The 20,433-nt window shown below is 45.4% G+C and overlaps 1 protein-coding gene across 1 annotated transcript in view; it reads right to left on the reverse strand.

Moving 5' to 3' along the window:
- PI4K2A (phosphatidylinositol 4-kinase type 2 alpha) overlaps positions 1-20,433 on the reverse strand; it is a 1,139,234-nt gene that overhangs the window by 914,174 nt on the left and 204,627 nt on the right. The window lies entirely within an intron of this gene.

The raw sequence follows: 20,433 nt of genomic DNA on the forward strand, positions 1-20,433 counted from the left end.
GGACAGCGGACTACCCAAGTGTAAGGACTGCAGCAATGTGAGATGAAGAACATCTTTTGTTCTGACCTATTAGAATAATTAGGGAAGAAGACAGGAAGCTCAATGGTTTGATTCAAATTTGCCAGTGAAGCTACCTTGGGCAAAAAGGACGGGTTAGTACGTAAGGACACCCTATCCTTATGAAACACAAGATAAGGGGGTCGACTACACAGAGCATGGAGTTCAGAGACTCTTCTAGCTGAAGTGATAGCTACTAAAAAGAGTGTTTTCCAAGATAGTAACTTTATTGAACATGAAGCCGCAGGTTCAAAGGGGGGGAAGAATTAAGGACGTCAGAACTAAGTTGAGATCCCATTGAGGAGGAGGATCCCTGATTGGTGGTTTGAGGAGAAAAACTCCCTTTAAAAAGGCTTTGCAGAGTTTGTGAGACATAATGGAGGACTCAAACTCCAACATGAAAGTTCGATATTGCTGCCAATTGAACTCTAATGGTAGATGGAGACGAACCTGAGTGGAAAAGTTCGGCTAGAAAGTCTAGAACTGATTGAATGGAAGCAGTGAAAGGATCTATATTCTTTGACTGCGCCCAATAGGAAAAACGTTTCCACTTGTTATGATAAATCTTCCGAGTGGAAGCTTTATGAGAGGCTATCAAAATATCTCTGAGCGAGATATCCGAGGAAGCCTGGCTAGAGTTGGAATTGGAGGAACCACGCTGTGAGGTTCAGAGAAGGAAGGGAGTGGTGCAACTGACCCGACTGATGGGTCAAGGGGTCTGGAACTGGGTCCAGATGCCAAGGTTGCTCCAACAGATAACGGTGGAGAAACGGGAACCAAACCTGTCGAGGCCAGTAAGGGGCAAGAAGGATCAAGGAAGCTTTCTGAGCGATGGCTTTCTGTATTAGCTGAGATATCAGTGGGAAGGGAGGAAAAGCATACAGAAGTCCCCGGGGCCAATCGTGTACTAGAGCGTCTCTGCTGGGGTGGCCCGGTTGGGGAAAGAGGGTGAAAAAATCGTCGCACTTGCTGTTTTGGGGAGTAGCGAAAAGGTCGCAGCAAGGCCGGCCCCACTTTCGAAAAACTTTCTCCAACACTGAATTCTTCAGAGACCACTCGTGAGGCATGAGAATAGCTCTGCTCAATTTGTCTGCAATCACATTGGACTTCCCGGGAATGTGCATTGCTAACAGAAACCGCTGAGAAGAAATCGCCCATTGCCACAGTCTGAGTGCCTCTCGACATAGGGGGTAAGATCTGGTTCCGCCTTGTTTGTTGATGTACCACACTACAGACATATTGTCTGTCTGAATTGCTATAGTTCCCTTGGGAAGAGAGTCTTGTAAGGCTTGCAACGCTAGAAGCACTGCTCTCATCTCTAGGACATTTATGTGCAAGTGGCACTCGAAAGGTTGCCACATGCCTTGGACTGTCCTGCCTGGTAATGCCCCCCCCCCCCACCCGATCAGGGAGGCGTCTGTTGTCACTGTAGCAGCCAGAGGAGAGGGGACGAAAAGTCTCCCTAGGTGGAGCTAGGGAGATGTGATCCACCAAGAGAGATGATTCTTGCACGATTGAGTTATCCGAATAGGATGGGACATTGGAAGTCGTTGGAAAGACCACTGTGTGAAGAGCATCCATTGTAAAATTCTCATATGGAAGCGAGCTAATGGTAGAAGAGGGATGGCCGCCGCCATAATCCCTAAGACTTTCAGGATCAATCTGGCTTTCACTTTGTTGTTCTGCAAGACAAGAGAGACCTGTCTGTGTATGTCTGCTATTCTCTGCTCTGCGAGTCTGGCTGACATGTTGACCGTGTCTAGATTTGCGCCTATAAAGGTAACACAGACTTTTCGTAATTTATTGAAATGCCTAGTGCCTGACATGTGTGAAAGGTGTAGTCTCTGGCGAGAAGCAAGAGATGCTTGGTGGGAGCTGTAAGGAGCCAGTCGTCTAAATAAGGAAACACCTGGAATCCTTGTCATCTCAGATGAGAGGCTACCACTGCCATGCATTTGGTAAACACTTGGGGGGCTGTAGTGAGACCAAAGGGCAGGGCTCTGAATTGGAAATGACTGGTTCCCAGCCTGAAGCGGAGGAACTTCCTGGAGCGTCGACTCATTCTGATGTGATAGTACGCGTCCTGGAGATCTATCGAGCACATCCAGTTGTCCCACCCCAAAAGGGGTAGAATGGACTGCAGCGTGACCATCCGGAACTTTGTTTTCTTGACAAACTTGTTCAAGTTGCTGAGATCCAAAATGGGACTCCAGTCCCCTGTTTTCTTTGGAACCAAAAAGAATTTGGAGTAGATTCCGGATCCTGTTTGGTCTGCTGGAACTGGTTGAATGGCTCTTTTTGCGAGCAGCTTTGAAATTTCTAATGCTGCTTGCTCCCTTTGACTGGGTGGAACATCTGGAAGGGATTTTCTGGATTGCTTCGGAATGAAAAGGAATGGGATTCTGTAGCCTTCGGAAATGATAGACTGTACCCACTTGACTTGAGTTAGGGATAGCCAGGCTTCTGGGTACAGCGATAACCTTCCCCCGACTGCCTCCGAAGGTGGACAGTCGGGCAACACCTCAGGGATGCTGAAAGGGCTTGTTGGAAAAGGATTCTCGACTGCCCTGATTCTGCGGGCCCCCCTCTGCCTCTAGGACGGCGTCTACCATTATTGTTCCCCCCTCTGCCTCTAGAGGGGAATCGACTCTGTGCGTCAGGCAAATCTCCCTGAGATTGTTTGCGGAACCACATCTTTCCCCCCTTCTGGCCTCTGGGGTAAGGCCTAGAAGGAGTAGAAAAACGGACTCCGACAGCAGAGAGAGTTTTGCCATCAGTCTCGCACCTAGTCAGGGTTTCCTTCATTTGAGGACCAAAGACCAAAGGGGGAATTAGTGAAGGACGCCTTGAAAGGGTCCGCAAAGTTACATAGCCGCAACCAGGCGTGCCGACGCAAGGCTACACCTGTACCTGCCGCTCTACTTGCTCCATCTGCCGCATATGAAAGGAGGCGCATGGAGGAGTTAGTTATAGAATTAAGGGTTGCCAGCTGAGAGCTCATTCTATCCTGAAAACCCGCAGCTGTTGGGTCCTTTAACATTTCGCTCGCTTCCTTGAGCAAATCTCTCTGAAGACGAGTGAAATGACACAGGTAATTCAGCGATCACATAGTAAAGGTCGCTGACGAGAACATCCGCTTCCCGTACCTGTCCATAGACCTAGACTCCTTGTTAGGAGGATGAACAGGCACCGAAGGATCGGCTAACTCCTTCTTGTTGGCCGCAGCCACCACCATAGCATCAACAGAGACGCCTTTGGTTAAAAATTCTTTGTCCTTGGGGGCAGTGATGAATTTTGATGGTCTCCTAGGGGTGGGTTCCACTGAATCAGGAGCAGCCCAAGCCTTCTTTGCCACCACTTGCATAAGGGGGTCAAAGGGAGGGGACACCCAGGAGGTGGAAGGGCGAGCCAAACGCCTCAAGATACACTGATTCATCCTCTGAAGGGTTGAGGGCTGGCCAATTCCCCCTCTGTTTTAGGATTTCGAGGATGTCTGCAAAGGAGACATCTTCAGAGGGGGAACGAGGGGAGCCTTCAGAATCCTCTAAATCAGTGTCAGAGGTGACAGACTCAGGGGAGTCAATGTGCTTCCTCTTACACTGCCTCTTCCTAGGGGGCTCTCCTACTGGGTCAGGAGAGGCCTCTGAAGAGGAGGAGATCCCCACTGGGGAAACTTGAGGAGCTGGCTCTCTACGGTCGGGGATGAGAGAGTGAGCAGAAATCACCGGAGGCACCGTGGAGGGAGGGGCAGAAGGAGCCGACTGTGGAGTTGAACCTGGTTCTAACACGCTCCTCATGACCTCGAAGGCACCCCTGTCAGGCAGAACCGGAGGTCTCCGCTCCGAAAAGCTGAAAACCTCCCCCGGCACCGACAGTGATGGCTCCAAGGCCGATGTCGGAGCCGAACTCACCAGCGCCGAAGCACCAACAGGGAGAGCGGGCTCGGACAAGGGTCCGATGACACTCACCCCTTGGAGCAGACGAGGGAAGTCCGGCGCCGAGATTCCTCCAAGGAAGACATCGGAGCAGACGACGGCACCGAAGACAAAGGTATCGGTTCAGACGCCACCACAGTCTCGGGTCCGAGCCGCCCCGGCTCCGAACTCAAAAGAGTCAAAGGAGGAACATTTTGAGTAATGGGAATAGCTCTCGACTGTTGAGTCAGACTTTGAAGCATCTGGGCTAGTGCCTCGGACTTAAGAAGTCGACTCACTACTCTCTGAAGGTCATGATCCAATAGTCTGGAAGACCTAGAGGAGTGAGATCTATGGCTCCGTTCAGACAGCAAAGGTGATGCTGGAGCCAAATGAACGGAGCCAATAGATGGAGATCAGGACCTTTTTCTAGATGTCGGTTCCGACAACTTGATCGGAGCCGACTCAGTTATGTCTTCCTCGGCTCCAGCCGGAGCCGAGGAAATAGTAGGGGCAAGTGTTCGAGATTCATCGGCTCCGGCCGGAGCCGATGTTCGAATAGCCTTAGGACCCCCAGAAGACGGCTCAGAGACCGGAGCCGAAGGTCTGGAAGGCTTAGAGGGTTTCCCCGAGGATTGAGTCGAGTGACCCTCAGGCTTCAATAAGCCCCTTAATATAAGTTTATTTTTTCGCTCCTGCAGGACTCTAGGGCTGAAGCCATGGCAAACAGCACATGAGTCCTGCAGGTGCAAAGGTCCCAGGCAGTACACACAAGAAGTGTGACCGTCTGTCAGAGACATCTTCTGACAGCACGAGTCACACTTCTTAAAGCCTGAGACCTTTGAGTCCTTAGACATGTCTAAGAAGAGAAGTGTAACCACACAAACACACACACACACTGATTACACTTATTAGAAAATAACTTAAACTAAATTAAATTAAGTTAGTAGTAGTTTAGAAGTAATTTAGACAAATAAATCCCTATAAACACAGTCACTCACTACTAGGAAGGGAGGGACTGGGCCTAAGGCCCAAGGGAAATTTTCTAGTGAGTTTTTAGAAAAGGGGGGAAAATTACTGGGAATGGGATGGAACTACTCACTGTATAAAACTATTTAGAAAAACTAACTTAAAAAGGAGAAAAAAGCTAAGAAATAACTAGTTTCTTTTCAAAAACTAACCTGAACCGGTAAGAACGCACCTCGATCGCTGTAGCGGCAAACGAGATCTGAGGAGTTACCGCCTAGCATTGTGGGATATAGGGGAGCCTCAAGCCGGTGGAACTAGCTCTCGAGCTTTTAGAGTGGCCGAGTCGGAGCCGAGGATCGGCTCCAAACCCATCCAGCAAGAATGAAGGCGAGATAGACAACTTAACATCTACTGTTTAATCTCAGCCTTACTACAGGATATGTACCCAAAGAGTGGCGTACAGCAACAGTGGTCCCTCTCCACAAAGGTGGTGCCTCAACGGATCCTGGAAACTATCGCCCCATAAGCCTGACTAGCTTGGTCTGCAAAGCTATGGAAAAGATCATCATGGACCTCATAAATAAAGATATCGGGGACCTACAGAGACTGCATCCTATGCAGTTCGGCTTTGTTAAGGGCAGATCCTGCCTCTTAAACATGGTCAATTTCTTTGAAATAGTCACCAAGGCCATTGACGAGGGGAAGGTGGTCCACACAGCCTACCTGGACCTGGCAAAAGCCTTCGATACAATACCCCACTCGGGCATTATAGATAAGCTCACCAGCTTAAATATAAACCCCTATGTCACTAGATGGGTTGCAAACTGGCTCAAGGACAGAACCCACATGGTTAGAACTGCTGGAGCCATGTCAGACTCCAAACCAGTTACAAGTGGCGTCCCACAAGGCTCAGTCCTGGGACCTCTCGTTCGGTATATATTTCTCGGACGTACAGGGAAACACGGAAGGACTGTGGCTGACCAATTTCGCAGATGACTGCAAACTAGGTGCCATAATCGACTCTCCAGCCGACACAAGCATCCTACAAAAGGGCCTCATAGAAACAGACAACTGGTGCCAGAGCCATGGTCTCAAGCTAAACGCCAAAAAGTATATAGTCATCCCCTTTGGCAAAAACAAAGTGCCCACAAATTACCACATAGGTGGTAATCCATTAAGTACAGAAGTAATTAGGGACCTGGGGACCCAAGTTAATAGCACTCTCTCATTTGAAAACCACGTGGCCAAAGTGGTTAGAAAAACATTTTATATGACCCACCTAATCATGAAGGGATTCACATCTAGATCAGGGGAGGTCATCGTGCCTCTTTACTCATCCCTCATCAGGCCAATAATTGAGTACAATGCCCCTTTTGGGATGTACCTTACCAGACACCTGCAGCAACTGGAAAGACACCAAAAGTACCTCACCAAGAGGATCAAAGGGCTCAAACAGATGCCATATGCTGCCCGGTTAAAGAAACTCCAGCTCTACTCAGTGGCATACCGCCTGTTCAGAGGCAATCTGTGCCTGACGTATAAAGCCATGTCCAACCCGGAATTAATGGACATGCTGCACCTCAGAAAATCCAAATCCCATCGAGCTACACGCTCGAGAGACTTGAACCTCAGCACTGAAATAAATAGGACATGCTGGAGGGACAGATTCATAACCCAGAGGCTCCCTTCACTCTGGAATAAAATCCCAGTCCAGGTTAGGCAGAGTCCCTCATTGACTCTCTTCAAGAGGAATCTTGATGAGTGGATGGGAGATCATTTGTTTACCCTGGGTATCACTTCTGTATCACTGTTAGACAGAGGCACAGTATACTAACCTCGAAAAAGGGCATAGCAAAATTCATTTAAAATGGGTGGCGAAAGCCAAACACACTCTGGCTAGGCTTATAAATGCCCTAGGGCAGATGGCCTAGTATGAACCTAAGTTCAAGTCCCAGGGCTCCGGAGGTTGTCTGATTGGAAGTCTGAGAAGGAGGACTCCTTTTAAAAAGGTTTTACATAAAGAGTGGGACATAAAAGAATTTCCCATGTTCCCAAAATTATAATTTGAGATGGCAGCCAACTGAACTTTAATGGTAGCAGCTGCAGCTCCTTCTTGAAAAATAGATTCGAGGAAGGACAGAATAGACTCTATAAGAGCTGAGTAGGGATATATGCCTTGTTTTGCCACCCAAATGTAAAATCTTTTCCATTTGCCGGAGTACAATTTTCTGGTGGAAGGTTTGTGGGAAGAAATGAGGATGTGTTTTACAGTAGGAGAAAGGGATATACACCTGGCTATTTTTGGAACTGGAGCGGCCATGCTGTCAATTTCACGGTTTGGATGGTAGGATGGAACTGTCCTGATTGGTGAATAAGGAGGTCTGGAGACGTTTCCAGAATGCATGATTCGTCTAAGAGATAAGGCCACAGGAAGGGGAACCAGACTTGGCGAGGCCAGTAAGGAGCAATGAGGATCAGGGTACTCCAACTGTTCTGAGGGGAAAAGGTGGAAAAGCATAAAGGAGTCCAGGGGCCATTTCTGGACCAGAGCGTCCCTGGGTGACATCCCTGGATGGGGAATGAGGGCAAAGTAGTTCCTGCATTTGGCATTCATGTACGTGGTGAACAGATCGCAGCAAGGGTGGCCCCATTTGTGGAAAATCTCTTTTGCAACTTCTGTTTTCAGGGACCACTTGTGAGATATCAGAATTGCTCGACACAGTTTGTCTGCTATCACAGTGGACTTCACCGGGTTGTGTGTTGCTACCAGAAAACGTTGAGAGTCCATCGCCCATTTCTCGACAAAGTGGGTAAGACTTGGTACCCCTTGCTTGTTTAAGTACCACACTAGAGACATGTGGTCTGAATGAATTGCAACTGTCCCGGTGGGAAGATAACTATGAAGTGCTTGCAACGCGTATAGCACTGCTCTCATCTCCAGAACATTTATGTGCAAGTGGTTCTTGTGATCCTGCCAGATACCTTGGATTGTCATTCCCAGATAATGCACTCCCCCCACCCTATCTGGGAAGCGTCCATGGTCAAGACTGCATTTTGTTGAGGGAGAACAAGGGGACGACCTAGATAAAGCTGATCTGTATGTAACCACCATGTTAGAGCCTTCTTGCAGGAGTTTGTAATGAGTATTTGGTGGGACAAGGGGAGATCCTGCATTGACCACTGGGTAAATAGTAGCCACAGAATTACTCTCATGTGCACTCAGGCTAGGGGAACTAAAAAAATGGTGGATGCCATAGTACCTAGAACCAAGAACTATCCTGCCTGCACTTTGCCTTTGGTCAGCAAGAGTCTGACTTGGTTGTTCAATGAGTCTATCCTTTCTGGTGTGAGTTTTGCTGTCATGGTGGTCGAGTCTAGGTCTGAGCCTAAGAAGACAATATGCTGTGATGGAGATGAGGCAAATTGTTTTAGATTTACTGTAATTCGTAATCTGGCGCACAAGGACAGAGTCTCATCCCTGGCTCGGATTAGTTGGTGCTTGGTGGTAGCAGTGAGGAACCAGTCATCTAAGTACGGAAACACCTGGAATCCTTAATGTCTCAGGTGAGCCGTGACCATGGCCATACTTTTGAACACTCTGGGGGCTGTAGTGAGGCCAAAGGGCAGTGCTCAAACTTGAAAATGACTGACTCCCATATGAAAGCGTAGGTGTCTTCTGGAGCACCTGTCTATTTTGATATGGTAGTACGCATCCTGAAGATCTATGGAGCACATCCAACTGTCTTTTCCGATGAATGGAAAAATTGACTGCAGAGTGATTATTCGGAACTTCGAATTTTTTTACAGACTTGTTCAGCTTGCTAGACCTCCAGTCCCCGGTCTTTCTTGGAACTAAAAAGAATCGTAAGTTCCGGATACTATTTGCTCTGTGGAGACTTCTTGGATGACCCTTTTCTGAAGCAACGAGATAACCTCTAATGTTGCACGGTGTATCTGACTGGGTGGTACATCTGGTAAAGACCGATTTGTAGGGGGATCGGAAAGAAAAGGAATGAGGTAACCACTGGAAATTATATTTTGTACCCATCGATCTTGTGAAATTTGTAGCCAGGCGCTTGGGTACAGTGAGGGACTACCCAGATTGCCTCCAGAGTCGGACAGTCGGGCAACCCTTCAGAGGCGATGAAAGGACCGATCAGAGAAAGCATCTCTATCACCCTGGTGTTGCGGACCCCCTCTGCCGCAAGAGCGGCGCCTTTCATTATAACCTCCCCATCTGCCTCTAGGGGAGGGTTGACCATGTGCTTGAGGGAAACCTTTTTGGGATTTACGGAACCACATTTTCCCTCCTGTGTGACCCTTGGGTTAGGGTCTGCAAGGAAGGGAAAAACGGACTCCCACAGCAGATAAGGTTTTTCCTTCCTGCTCGCACCTGGTCAAAGTCGCTTTTACCTGAGGTCCAAAAAGAATTGAACCATAAAAGGGGATGTTGGTAAAGGAAGACTTGAAGGATTCCATAAAATTGCATAGACGCATCCAGGAATGTCTCCTAAGAGATATTCCTGATGCGACCACCCTGCTTGCTCCATCAGCTGCAGAAGAAATCAGCCTCATGGAGGTGGTAGCAATAGAGGCAAGGGTAGAGAGCTGTGAAAATACCTGGTCAGTGGATCCCGAAGCTACTGAACCCTGAAGGGTATCTCCCAACTCTTTTTGGAGATCACTTTGTAGCCTAGTAAAATGGGACAGGTACTTCAGCGATCGTAAGGTAAAAGCCGCTGAAGAAAAAGTACACTTGGCTGCTGTTACCACCATAGCATCCACAGGTACTCCCTCGGTTAGAAAGGTTTTGTCTTCTGCAGCAGTAATAAATTTATTAGGCCTCCTTAGGATAGGCTCCACTGTGTCCAGACAGGTCCAAGCGTTCTGAGATATGACCTCTAAAGGTTGGTCATATGGCGGTGTCACCCAGGAAGTGGAAGGTCAGGAACCAAAAGCTCCAAGGTACACTGATTTGTCCTCAGTAGGGTTAGAGGTCTTCCAATCACCCCCTCTAAGGACTTCTAGGATGTCCGCAAAGAAGACATCCTCAGAGGGGGATCTTGGGGACCCTTCTGACTCACCCAAATCAGTGTCAGAAGTGACAGACTTGGGTGAGTCAATATGCTTTCTCTTGCAAACTCTCCTCCTAGGCACCTCTCCAGTGGGGTAATCTGGACAGGTTTTTGGAAGAGGGGACACCCCCCTATGGGGGCTCCTTGGGACTCTGGTTCCCTACGCTTAGGGGAAGGCATGGGAGAAGAGACTGCTGCCGGCTGCTGGAGGGATGTAGGGTCCAATGGCAAGGCTTTAGTTCTTGACAAAGCTCTACTGCCTCGAAAGCCTCACCACCACGCTCCAAAGAAGACCTCTGCTCAGAGGAAGCAGAAGGTCGACTCAGAACTGGAGAAGCAGGCTCCAAAGTGGACATGGGAGCCGAGCTCACGCAAGCCGAAGCACCAAGGAGGAGGGTCGGATCGGAAAAAAAAATGAGGCGACTATCCCTTCTGGAGTTGACTGGACAGTGTCGGCTCCCAGACTCCTCAGCTCCAGAATAGCTGATAAGTTAGAGTTATTGGTTCCAAGGAAGCAGGAAGAGTTCTCGGAACTGAGGGTTCCAGCACAATATGACCCGAAACATTGGACTCCAAAAGGGGGCAGTCTGAGGAGGAACAGTAGACTGAGGATGGGACAGATCCAAAACCTTTGGGTCCAGAGAAGCTAAAATTTTTGCCAGCGCCGGGTTACAGAGCAGCTTCTTCACCACCCGCTCTACGTCTTCATCAGATAGTGTCCTGGAGAAACGGGTGGAGATAAATGGAGATCTCCACTTTTCCAAAATAGGAGATCTTAATGTTGGTGAAACTGGTTCCAAGACTGGTGAATGTCTCGATAAAAATGACTGTCTCAGAGCCGATGAAACAGACTGCAGTGAGACCGAAGAAAAAGAATCGGAGCCAGAACTCTTCGCTTTTGATGGAGACTTCCTTTTTTATTTTTAGAGGCCATCTGACCTTGTTCCAGCTGTTCTTGGAAGGAACTGCTCATCAGATCCCTATCAATAAGTTTCCTTTTGAGTTCATTAAGAACTCTGGTGCTGAATGCATGACAAAAGGTACAGGGTTCTTGCAAATGAGGATCTCCAAAGCAATACACACAACCAGTGTGACTGTCCGTCAATGACATTTTCTGAGAACGCTTATCACACTTTTTAAAGCTAGAAGGGTGGTGTTCTCTGTGTTCTCTACCATTATCCTTTGACATTTTGATTTGTTTTTTTTTTTTTTTTTTTTAATGAAAAGGAAAGGGGGAAACAACTACAACAATAAGTACACTATAGAAAGACATTAGTATAATTATTTATTATTATTTGTTTTTTAAAGTAGGAAGAAATAGCACACATAAAAGAAGGCCCTCTTATTTAAAAACAGGCTACTACTATGGCCCTCTAACTTAAACGGGCCGTACAATCCTTAAAGAAAGGGACAGGGGATGCTAACACTCACACAATCACTCCAGATATTTAAAGAAGAAGAAAACTAGCACACAGAGAGGAAGGCCCTCTAAGTTAAATAGGCAAATACAGCCCTCTAACTTAAACGGGCCATACAATCCTTAAGAAAAAGGACAGGGGATGTTAACACTTAATAAACGTAAAAGTATTATAAAGAAATATAGGCAAAATATAAAAAAAAAAAAAAATTCAAAAAATTCTACTTGGCCAACGAGCCAGTAAAGAAGACAACCTTGAAGCTTCCACAGCAAATGAGATCTGGGAAATTGTCATGGTGCACCATGGGATAGGGGATAGCCTCGAGCCAGTAAAAGCTCTCAAGCTTTAGTATCGTCCGGGTTAAAGCCGAGGATCGGCTCCGAACCCACCCAGCAAGAATTACGGCAAGATAGGACAACATAACATCATACAGTTTTCAACCAATGCAGGGGAGGTTACGTGTTACTGAACAGAAACTGTGAAATGTGTGCTGCTTACTTACTTTTAAAACATTGATACAATTACTTCTACACTTTGTAAGTCTAACCTGGCCGACACAACACTGGAGGTAAGGGAGTCTGAACTGGTCGTGTGTTTTCTTTCTCCCTTCCAGTAATCATTCACAGTTGCAATCCATCAGTAATAAACACTGAGGGAGTGCCTGCACTACTTTTACATCTGATACACACAGCCAAGAATTTGGGATTCAGCAATTCTAATAAGTGCACACTTCATTTGCATCTTCACCTGCTCAAAGCCCTGAATCTACACTATGAAAAGGTAACCTGTAGTTAGGGAACCTGAAGGTGAGGAGATTTGTTTATGTGGATAACACAGTTGAAGATTGCTATTACTTTGGATTTATCTGCACAGAAGACTACTGATCTTGATAAGATATGATTGCATTTTTCAGTCAGATACTGGATATGTTCAGATGTCAAGTTAGAAAAAATATTTTTATATATGCATTAGCAAATGTTACTTTTATCTGTATGCACATCTTAGAAGTTTACTGATGGGTATAGGCATTTTGGTCAGGAAATGTTATTCACAGATGCACAGCCTTATTAACTATCATCATAACTGCTGTTTCTCTTTATAGTCTTACATGTTATTTCCATGAAATATAAATGTCCTACATTGTCAATGATGTCAACGCTGTTGGGAACCACAGCAGGATGCATGATCAGGTGCATCAAAGGTCCAATGACATGATTTCATCAGCCCAGAGAAGAGCAGCTGCAGTGACTCCTGGACAGATGGCTACCAGGGCGAGACCTGCTACCGAGCCACCACTGACACCAAATGAAGAGTTCCCGTCCACTGTCAGGGATCCAGAGAGTTCAGTGGAAAATGCACAACAGCATGTGATCGATGTTGGTGCTGCTGTTTCAGGGAGGATAAGTATGTTCCAGGAGGAAGAACTTCCAGGTAGGCTTAGCTATTGTCAATTACGGAATTTTTCTTGTATAGTAAAATACTGACAGCAATACTTAGGTTTGTTTAGCATTCTTTTTGTATAGGGGAGTACTTATAAAGACTGATATAGTTCATAACACAGTCTGGCTCATTACACATGGGCTTGGGGTGGACGTGTCATCCAAGTTTGTTGCATGCATTGTTAATGGACATAAAAAGGGCCAAAATGTTTTCACCCCCTGTGTTACTGTTAATTGCGATGATGATGTGCTTACCTTTTGCTTATCTTCTTCCAGGACCATCCTTCTTTGGAACTGGGGAGTCATCTGCACATGGTAAACCAAACATTTTTATTTCTGCACTGATAAGGTCACAGAAATGTTTATTTTAGCCGTATGGGTGATGTAGGTGTCAATGTATTGCTGTATCGTCTACAACAGTGGCACCACTCTTAGTTTGTTAGCATACAGTATATTGAACTGTTGTAGTGCAGCTATTAATTTCTTTCCTGTGGTTGTTGCATATTATTACAGGTGATACTGCCTACCCACCTGATATCAAAGTATCGGCAGACTCTGAGGTTGACATTCAGCCATCCTCTAATTCCATCAGCCGCAGCTAGTAGACCTACACCAAACCATTCCAGTAAGCCCTCAGATACTGGATAAGTGGAGGGTGAGACATACGATCAAGGTAGTGTGGTTACTGTGGTTTCAATGCCTGTTGACTAAGGCCATACCCAAAGAGTAGGCGAGGTGCCATGCAGGAGGGTTTTTAGGGGTACTTGGACTCAGAGGGGGCCTGCTGTCCATCCTCCACCTGATCCAGGTGTGCCTTTCCATGCCACTAGACATGTGTTTAGGGCTGTCATGGAAGTGCAGGCACGTTCAAATAGGGCCTCCTATGAAAGGCTTAGGGTTGTAGATGTGGCGCAGGCTGACATGCGTGACTGCCTCCACCATGTTATCGATTCAACGGATCAGATGAATGACATGTTGGAATGCATGTTGTCTGTGATGGAACACTCTCTGGGAGGGGGAACAGCATCCATGTGGGTGTAGGTCAGCCATATCATCTGATGTTAGCTGACATGGTCGTGCCTGATCATGCTCCCACAGTGGCTCTACTTCACTGCTCTGTCGGTGATTGGTGTCCACACCCACATGAGGCAGACCATGGAGTGATGATCCTGGGTGTACTCATGAGGAGAAGTCGTCCAGCAGACATCAGTCATGTTCAGGTTATCAGCAGTGCATCTGACCATGGCTGTGTATGTGCCAGTGCAACTCCTGGCAGAGCCAGTTCTCGTGGTCTAACAAGACAATGATGAACTGCCACCTCTACCATGCACAGCTCACACCTGTTTGACATACCAAGACAGAGATAGCACAAAGCTTGGCTGCCTTCTTGTAGACACTCGCACACCAGTTTTACCTGGAGTGCCTATACAGACACACACACACAACAGATACATGGTTCAGTCGTGAGGCTTAAAGCTCATTCTGTCTCAATGGTCATTTGTCACTTTATCCAACTTTCTGCCTATTTCTCTTTCTTACTCATATGTACTCACCCTCTGTATCAGCCTAGGCTTTCTGCACCCCCACCCCACCCACCCACCCGCACATGCACACGCGCACACACACCCTGTGCAAGTGATAACTGTGCCACACCCTGTGCAAGTGATAACTGTGCCATATCCTTGTTTTCTATCTTTTGGATTTAGGGATACATAAGCTTTGGTTCTGATGCTCAAAGTACATAGCTGACTTAGTGCTTAGATGATCTGTGTTTGTGATGCTGTTTTGCTAATTTTACTGCTTTCATACAAGTTTTTGTAATGTGTACATGCCTCCCACACTCACAGCAAAAAAGGTGGACCAAGCTATAAAAAAGTGGGACAAAGGTTGAACAATAGACAGACTTTTTAAATATTTTGGTCTTACAAAGTTAGAGAGAGCTGATCGCATCAAACCGTTTTTGCATCAGTATTTTTAAGACTTTTCCTGAGGGATATGAAGTTTGAAACTGAAATGTGTGCCATTAATTTCTAAGTTCTCGATTTAATGATTTGCCAGTACAAAAGTATGAAGCCAAACTGGTGACCATCACAACTTTTGAGAAGTATGAATGCATGACTCTGATTTCTGAGGCCTATTACTAGATAGAGGACATAGGTATTCACATAAGTCACCGCTGTCGCATCCTGACTCATTGCTGCAAAACTCAACCATCTTTAACTTACTTATATTACCAAGTAACAGTATTCATGGCTGTGCCATTCACTTGTATTATTACACAGTTTTGTTCTATTCCAGGTTAAACACTTACCTTATAAATCCAGAATTTGCTACAATTTTAGTTCAGGGATGACTCTGTCTGATGCTAGTAGTACACAGCCATTACATAAGTAGGTAAAGGCTGTAAGCACTGCCTGGCTTCAATGTTAATATATGTATGTGTGCATAGTATTAAGGTTTTAGCCCCTTAGGTGATGAGCGAGTGTGCTATGCGTTTCCTCTCAGCCAATGAGAGGGCATATTGAGCATGCCTACATATGCTTACAGCCACAGCAGCTGCTGTTTCCCCTTCTGATGCCTCACCTGCAAGTGTCTGTGGTGACCTTACCAGTTGTGGTGGGATGTGTGCTCCTTCCCCTTCCAGATCCTGCTGAAGTTGTTTTCTCAGGATGATGATGTGAAGCATGGCACAGACGGTGAAAATTTCAGTTCATGTACATGGATTGTACTGCAGTGCTCCCCAGATGCATCTAGGCAATGGAATCGTGATTTCAGCAGCCCAAACACACACACTGCGATATTTCAGGTTTCAGCACGTGCCTCATTATCATGTTCTTCAGTGGGTGTTTGTGCATTTCTGATGGGCATCATCAGCCACGGTTCCAGTATACAATCTGCATCCCCAGTAAATAACCCTGTGGGTATCACCCATAGTGAATATGTACTACAGTTGGGAGTTGTGGCACATATGCGAGTCATGGTAACTGCCTGGGTTGCCAGCACACACACATTCAAGATGATTCCCTTAGTGTTACACACAACTTGGCAGTTAATGGAGTGGAAGCCCTTTTTATTTATGTAGACCCTTCCCTGTTCCCCAGTGGTGCTTTGATTTCTATAAGTGTACTTCAGCGTAGTGTGCTACAGGGTAGAACTCCTACATATTTGTGGCCCTGTCCTCATGTGTACAGGGAAAATATATGTGTTCACTGGCATGGTGTGGCATAGCATTCAGGGACTGATAGAGGATCCTGGATGCTGATGCCCGTGACACCTCCAGCACGTCCCCTGTTGGTCTCTGAAAGGTTCCTGTACCTAACATTCAAAGTACTACATATATTTTTGTCTCCATCAGTATTGGTTCCCCTCTGTTTACCCTTGGTCCGAGTTGAGGACGACAGAGGTTGCAGAGTTCCTGTAGTGCATCTCTATCTACCCTGTAGCATGCTACAATTTTCACCTCATGCAGATTGTGGGCAAGTAAAACGGGGTCTGAAAACTCTTCTCCTTCTTGGCCGTGGCCTATTAGCAGCAGCACAGACTTCAGCCTTTTGCACATACACATGAATTAAAGCAACAGCAGCCCGTGACATTTTTTCTATGTAAACTCCTTTCCATGGCTGTATTCCAACAGGTTTTGGAATTTACAAGGAAAACCAGCACTGAGTCTACATGGTTGCTTTATAGTTTGTTGAATAGCTCCCCCACCATGGATTGGTTGATTAGCATACAATTCAGCTGCTTATGCTGTAATTAGAATGCCATGGTGTTTACTGTGTAGAGCCGCTAACTGAATTCAAAGCGGTGCATTGTGTGTGCATGTCACGCCACGAAGTGCACAAAGTTTTAGTGGCTCATGTAGGGTTTACTGAATCTGCACCAATATCGTTAATCTCTTACTTAAAAATATTCCAGATAAAATTTCTGAAATTAACCAACTGTGCCCATTAGGCAATTCAGATCACTTAGCTTTTGAATTCAATATAATAACTAAAGCTTTTCATGCACATCAGCAAAAGAATAATTTTGTTAAGTCTAAGTTGCTTGATCTGAATATTATTATCAAATTCATTCTATGGACTTGAGTTTCCCAGAGTTAAATAATGTTGTGAATAAATGGCAGGACTTTGAAAACATCTGTGAAGCTCTTTCGTCTGAATGTAAGAAAACAGATCCATACATATACTACACCACTGTTTACTTGTGAATTGCTTTATCCAATCTCTATTCCCAATCTTTTCTAACCTCCTCTTTTTTGTTCCTATATTTACTGTGCAATATTTTATAACAGACACCCTGTTTTTGTCCAGTCTGGTGAATGTGGAGTCTCTGTGCCTAACTAGAGAGTCACCTATCAGTAAAACATTTACATGTGTGGAATCAGATTTCATGGACCTTATGGACTTGTCGGCTTTTCTAATGACTCGAGTGATCTGTGTGAATATGCAGTATGTGTCAGAAATATACTGCTTTGTATGCTGGAGGCTGGGCTATTTAGTGTACTTTCTACGAGGCTTTGGTGAATACCTCTTTATAGCCTCAGCATAACTTATGGGCTTAGTGGAGTGTCATGGTTAATGTGGTGCTACTTATGCTTAGCAATACTGGGTTGATGTGAAAAGTTTTCTTAAATATTTACATCTCTCCCAGGTTGTACTATCAACTAGTAAAAGCACTGCACAGTGGGTAAGTCTAAGGCTGTGCAGCAACTGCATTATAAGATCTAATGCAATCAGGCTGGCTACAGATGCATAGATACTCCAAGACTACCGAGTTATATTGACCATAAATGCCTTATTAGTACCCTCCCTCAGGCCAGAACTCCTTTATCCGAGAGGGCAATACCTGTTAATTCTGAAAGAAATTTGTGAATATCCATCCAGTCATCTACTTTAAATTTAAAGGAAGCTTGTCAATCACACTACTTAACATGCAAGGGATGTTTACTGGAGATGTTTGTGCTGCACTGTGTTATACAAATGTACCTCCCACAGTGTTTTATTTGTTGGTGAATATTTAGGTCCCTAGTTCTACTAATGGTTGAAATACTGGACTTTTGGAGACCGTCCTAAAGGAAAGGCTGTAAACTGTGATCTTTTTGGTTAGTAACCTTTGGAGTCTTTCGGTGCTTAACAGGTTTAGTGAGACACATCCCAAAGGGGAGTCATCAGATTCAATAAATGGTTTGATTAATGTTGGGTTTAAGGGATTGATTGTCACTTAAGACCTTCACAATATTCCTTTGACAATTAACTGAGCTAAATAAAAGCATTTCTTGGCAAACCTTGTCACATGATGGTTAAAAGAGGCAAGCACATCGTTTCACAACTACATTTTCATTTTGTGGTGGTGTACTGTCTATACAGTATGTTGAGGGGAGAGGTTGCATAACAAAAGGGGTACTGCTACACTTTTCAGAATATAGTTTGAGCTCACTTCTATTGCAAGAGGTACTAGGGAGAGTAGAATCTGAAGGGTTTGAAGTGTCAGGTGACTTTAACACCAACAACAGTTTGCACTCATTTGTAAACTTCATTAGACAGAGGTCATGGCTCTCTGCTTGGAGATCTAAGAAGTAAATACCAAAAAGGATAGGTCCCAGCAAGAAGCCTCGAGAGACCATGCTAGTCACTTACATAAATTCTGATGAGGTACCTGCAACTTGCACTGTGTGGATTATGTCCTTCAGCCAGTTTGCTATAGGTCTTAACACGTGTGGATCGATGCGAGAGGTTTTGCATGATGTTAGCAAGGATATGGCACTGAAGACCTTGTCCAGGTCAAGATACACCATGTGCACCATCTACAGCTTCTATGACTCTTTCAAAGAAGTCTACCAAATTAGACAGGATTTACTCTTCACAAAGTCAAACTGATTTGGGTCAAGTCTAATAAGATTCTTGATATCAGTTAATGCAATCAGTTATAATACATTACATGGCTTTGCAGATGATGCTTGTAAGACTGACAAGTCAGTAATTACCTAGATCAGTTCTAAGTCCCCACACAATGGAGGAGCATCATCACTGCAGTGCACCAGTCATCATGTACAAAAAAGTAGCTAAACTTAGGTTAAAAGGTATAATGAGCAAGTCCGAAAAGGCATGCCTAACATTATTATGCAACCGGGTATATTATTAGATCCCATGCATCTTGGGGAACGAGTAAATTACTCAGCCATGCAACTGAATGCAGTACTTGACAATGTGCAAAGAGTGTGGGCCATATTCTCCTACCTAGAGGATACTGTGCCTCACAGTTGATGACAAAAACAGTTGGTTTATACAACTCTTCCCCTGACAGGCTCCATCTAAAGTCTGTGCTGCTGTCTGCAATTCCATTTTTGGGCGAATCTAAGCCAGAAACACCTAGCATATTTCTGAGAGGTGGGAGAAACCCCATAGAGACACAGTGAGAACATGCAAACTCCACAAAGGCATAGGCCAGAGATCAGGATTAAACCTTGTACTTTGCGCAAGGGAAGCAAAGACCTTAAGCATTATGCCAACTGCTGCAGAAGACACTTAAGATTTATTTTAATGAAGTATTTAGGGTGATATCCTGAAGATACATTAGCTAGTAGTTAATTTAGCAGTACTTACTCAAAAGACAGAATTGAGTTTGCAAAGAAAGATGAATAGTGAAAATCTGCCTACTGGTTACTACAGCAGTACTAATCCCAAGCTGGTTCCAGAGACGTTCATAGGTAGGTACTAGGTTATTGGCCCTAGGACCTATATAAGCCTAGCCAAATGGCACCCTGGCTTTTGCCACCCAAGAAAATAATTTTCCTGTGCCCCTGTCAAGGAGAGCCACAGAAGTGATCCCTGGGGCGAATTTCCTATCTCCCATCCAATCATCAAGATTTTTCTTGAAGAATGCTAACGAGGAGCTTTGTTTGATATAGATAGGTAGTTTGTTACAGAGTATGGGAAGTCTCTGGGACAGGAATCTATCCCTCCAGCATGTTCTGTTTACTGTGGTGACAAGGTTTAGGTCCCTAGAGCGTGTAGCTTTGAGGTATTGGGATTTCTTTAAGTGGCCCATGTCCAACAGCTCTGGATTTGACATTGTTTTGTATGTTAGGCAGAGATTGCCTCCGAGTTGGCAATATGCAATAGAGTAAAGATAGAGTTTTTTGAGACGGTCTGCATAGGGCATCTGTTTGAGGCCGGTAATCCTCTTTGTGACGTATTTCTGCGGCCTTTCCAGTTATTGTAGATGTCTTGTGATGTACATACCAAAAGAGGCGTTATACTCTATAATGGGTATAGTGAGTGATAAGCAGAGGGTCTAGTGAGTGATGAGCAGAGGGGAACAATGACCTCTTTTTTCCTGGATGAGAAACCTTTTGTGATGAGGTGTGCCACACAGAAGGATTTCCTGGCTACTGTGGCGATGTGATTATCAAAGGAGAGACTACTGTCCACCTGTGTCCCAAGGTCTCATCACACTTTCAGTGTTAAGTAGACTACCACCTATGTGGTAGTTCATGGGTACAGAGTTTTTACCAAAAGGGATGACAATGCACTTTTTGGCACTGAGCTTGAGGCCATGGCTT

The sequence above is a fragment of the Protopterus annectens genome, chromosome 14.part0, assembly GCF_019279795.1.
Source record: "Protopterus annectens isolate FY-2018-M chromosome 14.part0, PAN1.0, whole genome shotgun sequence".
Lineage (NCBI taxonomy): Eukaryota > Metazoa > Chordata > Ceratodontiformes > Protopteridae > Protopterus > Protopterus annectens.